This window comes from Rhinolophus sinicus, chromosome 16, assembly GCF_057876585.1.
Source record: "Rhinolophus sinicus isolate RSI-liver-muscle chromosome 16, RSI-T2T, whole genome shotgun sequence".
In the NCBI taxonomy this organism is placed as follows: domain Eukaryota; kingdom Metazoa; phylum Chordata; class Mammalia; order Chiroptera; family Rhinolophidae; genus Rhinolophus; species Rhinolophus sinicus.
Genome location: NC_142516.1, coordinates 40,511,294 through 40,520,834, shown reverse-complemented (window position 1 = coordinate 40,520,834; position 9,541 = coordinate 40,511,294).

Below are 9,541 nucleotides of genomic sequence, written 5' to 3'. Positions count from 1 at the left end.
CCTGGGGGAAGCACTCTGGTTCAGGCTGAGAACCACAGCTCTAGAAGTTAGTGAGATCATGATATATTTGTAAGACCTTTTCTATACTAGAGAAGTATTTCTATATTACATTATGTGTATATATGAATTTATCTATGCTAAGGTGAAAAAAACAAATATGTAAAGGATGCAGAGCAACAGAAACTCTCATTCATGGCAGGTGGAAATGCAAAATGGTACAAACACTTTGGACAACAGTTTCATTATTTCTTATAAAACTAAACATGCTATTTACCATATAATACAGTGATCACACTCCTTGGAAATTGCCCAAAGGAATTAAAAACACTTATCTACACAAAACCCTGCACATAGATATTTAGAACAGCTTTATTCATAGTTGACACAACTTGGAAGCCACCAAGATGTCCTTTAGTAGGTACATGGATAAATAAACTGTGGTGCATCCAGACAATGGAATATTATTCAGCTCTAAAAAGAAATGAGCGAACAAGCCAGAAAAAGGCATAGAGGGAACTTATATGCATATTACTAAGTGAAAGAAGCCAATCTGAGAAGACTACATATTGTATGATTCCAACTATATGGTGCTCTGGAAAAAACAAAACTATGGAGACAATAAAAAGGCCAATTGTTGCCAGGGGTTGATGAAGTAAAAGAGTGATAAATAGGTAGAGTCTTTACATATTTAACCTAACCGGTTAAAACCCAGAACATTTCAGTCACTTTATTTTTTTTTAAGCCCTGTTTATTTTATTTTATTTTTTTAATTTTTATTGAGGAATATTGGGGAATAGTATGTTTCTCCAGGGCCCATAAGCTCCAAGTTGTTGTCCTTCACTCTAGTTGTGGAGGGCATAGCTCAGCTCCAAGTCTAGTCACCGTTTTTAATCTTAGTTGCAGGGGGTGCAGCCCGCTATCCCATGCGGGAATTGAACTGGCAACCTTGTTGTTGAGAGCTCGCGCAATAACCCACTGAGTCATCTGGCTGCCCCTCCAGAAGCTCAGAGGTAGCTCGTTGCCTTCAATGTAATTGTGGAGGGCACAGCTCAGTCGCCCATGTGGGAATCGAACCGGCAACCCTGTTGTTCAGAGCTCGTGCTCTAACCAACTGAGCCATCCAGCCACCCCATTCCTGTCACTTTTAAATCAGCTCTAACCCAAGGAAAGTAACTTAGCAAAGTAAAATAAAATGAAATAAGTAAGTAAAATATGTAAATACATGAGATATGTGAGCGGTGGAAAGGGCAGTATTTTTTTTTTAATTTTATTTTATTAAATTTATTGGGGTGACAATTGTTAGTAAAATTACATAGATTTCAGGTGTACAATTCTGTATTACATCATCTATAAATCCCATTGTGTGTTCATCACCCAGAGTCAGTTCTCCTTCCATCACCATATATTCGATCCCCCTTACCCTCATCTCCCACCCCCCACCCCCCACCCCCCTTACCCTTTGGCAACCACCAAACCATTGTCTGTGTCTATGAGTTTCTGTTTCTCATTTGTTTGTCTTGTTCTTTTGCTGCTTTTGGTTTATATACCACATATCAGTGAAATTACATGGTTCTCTGCTTTTTCTGTCTGACTTATTTCGCTCAGCATTACACTCTCAAGATCCATCCATGTTGTCACAAATGTTCCTATATCATCTTTTCTTATCGCCGAATAGTATTCCATTGTGTATATATACCACAACTTCTTCATCCATTCATCTATCGAAGGACATTTTGGTTGTTTCCATGTCTTGGCCACCGTAAACAAAGCTGCAATGAACATTGGAGCACACGTATCTTTATCTCTAAATGTTTTCAGATTTTTTGGGTAGATACCCAGGAGCGGGATTGCTGGGTCATATGGCAATTCTAGTCGTAATTTTTTGAGGAACCTCCACACTGCCTTCCATAACGGCTGCACCAGTCTGCATTCTCACCAACAGTGTATGAGGGTTCCTTTTTCTCCACAGCCTCTCCAACACTTGTTACTATTTGTCTTGTTGATGATCGCCATTCTGACTGGGGTGAGGTGATATCTCATTGTGGTTTTGATTTGCATTTCTCTGATGATTAGTGATGTTGAGCATTTTTTCATATGTCTATTTGCCATTTGTATGTCCGAAAGAGCAGTATTTGTACTCAAAGTATTGCCTTTCAAAATTGATTTAGCAGCAAACTATATCTTCAAACAAAATATAACCAGCATGCCAATGTGAAAAATAGATAAAGCAAAGCAGTGTGCTTTGTACTGGCCACTTCAGGGGTGGGCAAGGTAGAATAGGCACCTGGGTACTTTTCTTATGGGCAACCCCCAAATGTTTATCCTTCTTGGCTCTGAGAGGTCCCTCAGACATCTAGGGGTGGCACAAAGCATTGTCTATAAAGCGCTTCTCTAAGATAATAATATAGATTTTTTTTGACAAATATAGATTTTATACGTCCAAATAGGCATTTCTTTTAAAAATACCTTGAGAACTTACACATTTTTTCAGTATATTTTTATAGTTAAAAACAATACAAAGAAGTAAGAAAATAACTTAGTATGTCTATTTCCACTGACTAATAATAAATATTAACACCTAAACTTCTGTACCTCCTTAAAAAGTTTACCATAGGAAGTTATATTTTTATTCCAATAATAGTAACATTGCTCAAAATATATTTGAACTACTCACTGAGGCTGTTTAGAAACCACTATAGAAAACATCAACAGATTAAAGTAATAACTTGTTTTGAATACAAATGGAATTATCTTCACTGGATGGATCTTTTGACTATTTCCAAAAATCAAAGCCAACATCAAAAGGATGAAGTTTTGCCTCCATTATAGCTATTCAAAGCAAAAGGAATTGCAAATGCCAAATGTAGTTCCAAAAGAAAAGTTCCTAATATGATATAACTATGAACAATCACAGCATCATTAGAATAAATGTATAACCTCCTTTTATGGTGATTGCCTTAAAGAATTCTATGTTCCTGTGTCTGTCTGAGTTGCGATATGCTTGTTCAAGAAGAGTCATGCCTGGTAGATTCAGAACAGACTGAAGTGTAGAGAAGATGGAGAGAAAGCAAGAAGGAAAGGATTTTCTAGTTGGGTGAGGCTGGTGAATCTTGTTAGACTTAAAGGATAAAAAAGGTCAAGAGTAGCCCCTGGGACTTAGTGGCTAAGACTGAAAAATGAAATCAGTGTATGGGCTTAAGTGGAGCAAGGAATCTGGGGGACGGGTGCAAAAAAGAGCAGGTTAACAATTTTATAAATCATGACTTTTAAATAACTGCGAGAAATTTGATTTGGGGCTAGGAGTGTGGTTGATATAAAAAAGTAACCTTGGTACAGTAGAAAACATTCCAGACTTGAGTCAGAAGCCATGGATTTAGTTCTTTCCTTAACCGCTTATCAATGATATGACCTTGGGGAAGTCACTCAACCCCATCTGTGTTCATAAACTATTTTGCACATATGTCTATCACAGCCCTTATTACATAATATCATTGTGAGCCTCATATGCATCTGTCTCTCTTCTTAGACTCTGGGTATTTCAAGACCGCTTCCTTAACGTATTCATTTTTGCATTTCCTCGTGGTACAAAACAGGTGATCCATCATTATTTGTTGAAATAAAATGCAGAGTTGTGAAAATTAAAATGATGAAAGGTTTTTGTGAAATGCAGAAGACTATAAAGTTATAGACTATTTTTATTAAAAATAAAAATCTGAGAACTGAGTTGTAACAAAGGAAATGAAGAATTCAATAAAATATATTGATCAACTTTCTATTTTAATTCCTTCAAGTTCAAAAGGGTTAAAATATTAAAGTGTTTTCTGTTGCGTGAGTACAGGTAGAGGTTGGCATTAATTCTAAGCACTTGAAATGGCTGCAGTTTGATCAGGCTATTTAGGGATCATATTCACACGTTCATGAATATCACAAGCCATTTAACTTGCCACTCACCTCGTAGTAGAATTTTGCTATGAAAGGACTAGATTTAATATCTGATTAAGTGACTTCCATGGGCTTCTGCTTGCCTTCACTCCTCTGTGCTCTAATGGAGAGGGGGTTGGTATTTTCCCCCTGGCTTAAAATTAATTTGATTCAGTACTCAGCATTGAAGAAAGTGTCTGTTCACATACGTCGTGTGGCACCAGGTTCCCATCTAGGGGTTTATGTTTCATGTTTTATTAGGTATCTCAGAGTGCAGTTACCTGTACCAGACAGAAATAAGATCCACCTCTGCCTGAGCTGGCCTGGAGACTTGCAGATGATGCTAACCTTCTCTAGGAGATACAGGAAATGCTTCATGATGTTAGGAATCTTATGGGTAATAGCTCGGGCCTATATAGCTGGCCTGAAACTCAGGCTTTGAGCTACTACTGGGATGACGCTGGTGCAAATGAGATGAATGGAAAACAAAACATTCAGTAACCATTTTGACAGCCCGCAAACACTTGAACCTAATTGCCAGCCAGTCCTGCAGTAAGGATGCTGAGCTATAGAAGTTCAGTTTCTTACCAGGTTATTCTGTTTCGTTTAATAACCCCTCCCTATTTATTATTCTCCCATTTCATCCTTGAAAAGAAGTTGTTCCCAAGGATGAATCCAGTTGATTATCCAGAGGTGTCAGGCATGATTAATACTCTACCTGACATCATACATCATCTTCCCCCCCCCCCCCCCCCCCGGGGCCCCAAGAGCAATGTCCTTTTCTGCTCCTTGCTGCCACAACAAATAAGTTCCCCTGTATAGTATTTACAGAAAGACATATTTCCTGTTGTCTGTGCCCTGCACAGGTTAGGAGATTAGATGGCAGTAGTTAGGATCGTCATAAATCTGACACCGGCATGACGTGTCTGCGGTGCTGCCAGTGGTCAGACTCATGGAACTGCCATAAATGGCTGTTCAAGAAATGACAACCAGAAATAGTATGGAGGTTCTTCTTGTCATTCCCACGTGAATCGTGGCGGGTAACAAAAGGCATCCAGAAAGTCGGAGCATCACTGTGTGAGCTGAGAGCTGGCATCATTTCCCACGTGTGCTGAATTTAAAGCCTTGTAGTGGAATAGAAGAGTATGTGTTTGGGTCGAGAAGATCGGAAGATCTGGGCTCAAGAACCGTCCCTCTTTCTCTCAGGTTTATACTGAGTCAGGCAAGGAAACTCTTTGAGCTTCAGTTTCTTCATCTGTAAATGGGGTTAATAATCTATAACTTGCCATTCATGAGGATTAAATCCTATACTATATGTGCAAGTGCTTTGTAATCTGCCAAGTGCTGTAGAAATATGAGGAGTCGGTGTCTTCTGCTGTGTGCTGGAGATTTAGGTATTGTTTCCTTCTCGATCCTGATGTCAGAGTGTGAGGATTCACGTGGGTGTGTCTGCTGTCCTTCTTGCTTGTCAGGCCTTGCTCTGCTGCTGCATTTCCCTGAACTCTGGTTTTGGTATGACCCTTTGTAGTGCGGGGAGTCATGCAGGAGACCCCACTTGCTGTGCCTTTTGTCATGCAGGGCCTGCGGGGTCTCTGCTCCTGCCCCCCACATAAGAATGCAGGATATGGTGAGGCCAAAAAGGAACATCCATAGAGCCACAGATAGAGCAGTCATACCCCTATATTCTCACTGGTGGCTGGGTTGGAGACACAGGAAGCAGGAGCCACATGATCTGCAACCTGCCATCCACTTGTCTGCCAACCAACCTCACTTGCTAGCTGCAATCCGCCATGCTAACTGCAATCCACGCCTGCCAGCTCAGTCGCCATCCTCTTACCAGCCCCCCATTTTCTGCTAGCATAGCCACAGCAGTTATATTAGTGACCAATGGCTCACTGGTTACAGCTAATGGCCAACTAGCCACAGACGGTGGCCATCTAATCACAGTTGGCCATTTACTACCTGAGCCAGCACCTTTCCACGTGAGGCCAAGAGCCTGGAAACTGCACTCCTGGCTCTGTCCCCACACCCTTGGTTCCAGATGGACAACTTTCCCACTGCTGTCTTTGGTTTCTGTGTATGCCCCAAACCCCAAAAGCTTTGCTTCTAGTGTGTTCTTGGCCTTCCTTCCCTCGTTACAACTCCCTTTTTCTCAGGTGTCTATAGCTTCCTTGACAAGAGAACTGTCAGCTAGTTATAAAGGGTTTATAATACACTTAATCTGTAATCCAAGAGGAATTGGATTTTGTATGTAGTAGAGGTTAGGAAACTAGATTTTTGTCTTCCAGATGGGATGCTATAAGTGTTAAGTAAGGATTCTTGAAGTGGAAGCTCTTACAAGGTCAATTATTGCCTGAAAGTAAACTAACTTAAGCATAAACCTGAATTTGGAAATGGGCCAGAGAGGAAAGAGAGGGAAGCAAACACCTTTTGAAAGTTTCATGTTAGTGTGTGTGCTTATAGTTCATTTTTAATTTTGATGTAATAGTAGAGCAACATACATTTTATTACGACTAATATGAATAGAAAAATAATCATTAGAATATTGAAAAGAATACTACAACTTCCAAATAAACCAGAGAGTCTATGGTAGGGATAAATAGAAATCTGAGTGAGACAGGAAAAGAAAGAGATAAAGAGGAACTAGAAATAAAATAAATAAATAGCAAAAGCAAAAGAAGATGGCAGGTAGGCTTCTGGGCCGTTACTAAAGTAGGGATTACACATATGATTTCAAAGGAGGAAAACCGAGAGCAAAATAAAATTAGTTATATAGGTATACTCATGAAAACTCTGGGCACAGCTCAGCTCATCCTTGGTGTGGCTTTGCAACAGGCCTCCCCTGCGTCTTCAAAGAACCTAGAGAGAGCAAGGGTCCAAATGGACACTCACATTCCATAGGTCTATAAAATATGTGTTCAATAGTAATACATCAAACTCAAAGTTGATAAATATAACATTTTTTTCTATCATCAAGGTCCAAATAAATTGGAAGTTGTTTGGGCAAGAGATACTGGGTTCATGGTCTTGATGAAGGCAGGGTGCGCATGTGCCCTTGGCCTTGCAGACTTCTTGTTTTGGCACCCAACCATAGGAGGCAATGGAGTGGGCTCTCAAATGTGTGAGTCCCAGGGCAGGCAAGGGCCTTGCCATGCTTTAAGTGCTGTACTCGGAGTGGAAGAACTCAAAATGTCTCCCCCTCCTTCATTTTCTTAGAACTCACAAAAGATTTAAAGAGCATTTTAGTCTCCATCCCCATCCCCCAGGCCAGGAGGGCTAGAGTCCCAGATGGGGACATATGAGACAAAATTCCATTATTGGCTCAGATAACACATCAGCTGGCTTTTCTATTTGTGCTTTCCTTATTGGTGAAATGGGAGTAGTTCCCTCTCCGAGGGATATTTTTAAAAGATAAATGTTGAATTTCAAGAATCTGAAGGAGTAAACCGTGAGGTGATGAATGTGAGAGAATAACTCTAATGTCTTTGCTCCAGTCCCAGCAATCAGGCCCCAGTATGCCCTTCCTTTGGGCCTATAATCCCACAGGTCTCCCAGCAGGAAACCCACTTGCTCTTTAGGATACTAGTGCTGCCTCACGTTCTTCCTCTCATGACTTAAATACCGAGGGCTTATTTTTCCCTGAGGCACTTTCAATCTCTATGTGTTTTTCCGCTCAGGCGCGCCCCAGCCGGCCAGGTGGCTTTGCACTGGGAATGCAGAGGGCACTGCCAGCTGCGGGCTTCTCATTAGTGCAAAGGTGAGGGCAACCAGGGCTCCAGAAACAGGCCAGGAACATCTGACTCAGGCCCTAGTAATCATCTCTCCTTAATGGCAGAGAAAAGCGGGTCCCCTTCTTGTAAAAAAGGAAGAAAATCACAGGTGTGAAAGTGATGAGAGGAGAAAATGATTGGGTTCATTTGAAAGGCTGAGCGAAGTTTTTCTCCTTTCCCTGTTGAATCCTCCTGAGTTGATCCCTTCCCTGTAAATAAGCACCTTGAGACAATTAACAATGCTAAGCTCCCTGGCGCTAATACAGGGATTCGGTCTTTATAAGAGGAAATTAGTTCTGAGACAACAGTCAACAGCCTGTCCTTTGAGGTGGCTCTGGGAATACAAACCTCACCAACATTTAGAGGCTTTCTGCTGACTAACTGCTTTTGAATGGAAGGCTTTGCCCATTGTCTTTGTTTCTTGAAAAATGTCAAAAGTAATTGTGACCATGACAGGATTAACTGTGAAGTCAAAGTCACCCCTAACACTGGAGGTGGAAATACAAATGAATGACTTAAAGTACTAACATTTTCTCCATCTGAGTTACATTTAAGGAGCATCTTTCAAATAACGGTGTATTTCTTCAAATCACTAAAACAAAAGGCAAACCAAAACAGGCCAACAGCTACCAAGAGGGGCCGATTTTCCCCTCAGCTGAGGTACTATTTGCCGAATTGCAGCCCAGGAGTGATTTTTATAGCCAAGTTATAAATGGCTGGAAATCAGGAGGTTTTGATGGAAATGCAGACTGACCTTTAGCTGTATTGATGCTTGTGAGTGCTGCTATGATGAAAATGCCCTCTTGCCGCCACCGGACTCCCCAAGCTCTTTAATTCTTGTAAATAATGTGCTCGCATCTTGCACTGAAGCTGGTCAGTGAAGCAGCCAGGGGGATACGATTAAGGAATAAAATCCCATTCTGGGTCAGAAAACATGACTGTGGGTTTGATTTCTGAGCACTCAATTGGTACCAAAAAAAAAAAAAAAAAAAGAAAGAAAGAAAATAAAAAGCAAAAAACCTTTTAATAAGACAATTATCTCTGATCAGTAGTGAAATAGTTAATTGCCTCCTCTTCCTCCTGTCCCCCCAACTGGGGATAATGGAGCAGGAACAAGGCTCTACTGACCTCTAAGCCTGTGCATCCTCTTGGTGAAATGTCTTGATGTAGAAAATAGCAGTGCCCTTCAGCCCCTGAGTAATTTTTTTTTTTCTTTTCACAGTATCAGTGATGAGAGATGCTCAGTGTTGATAAATGTTCTGGCAGCAGTATGTGGTACAGACTCAGAAATTCTGTTTCTTAGTCAACTATTTGATTGCCAAGAATTAAGCAGAGCTAATCACTGTTACCTCTGAGGGACGTAATTCTAAACTCCCTCACATGAAACTATGGTCTCTTCAGTTGGAAAGCTCATAAAAATGTGAGGCTTTTGTCATTGCTTTCAATCATAGATTGTTCTCAAATCTTGGTCCATACACATGTCACTCTCCACCTGTCCCCTCCGTCCCCAAATAAAGCATATGTTTTCATCTATTAAATTCTTTTGCACATCAGAATCACCAATAAAACAAAACAAAACAAAACAAAAAGATCAAATAATATAGTTTGGAACATTTTTCATTCTGTCACTTACCATTGAGATTTTTGTAGATAGAAAAAAAAAAAGGTGACAACTGCCCTTGAAAACATGAGAATATGGAGATTTTCTGCCTTGACAGGTTTCTTTTTTTCCTCCCTTAGTCTCACAAATCAGGCAGCCTCTGTATTCTATGAAATGTAAAGTTTAGTTGGATGACTTTTCATAAACTTCATTTTTAACACATTTTTCTCCCCTTGTATTTCTATAATAT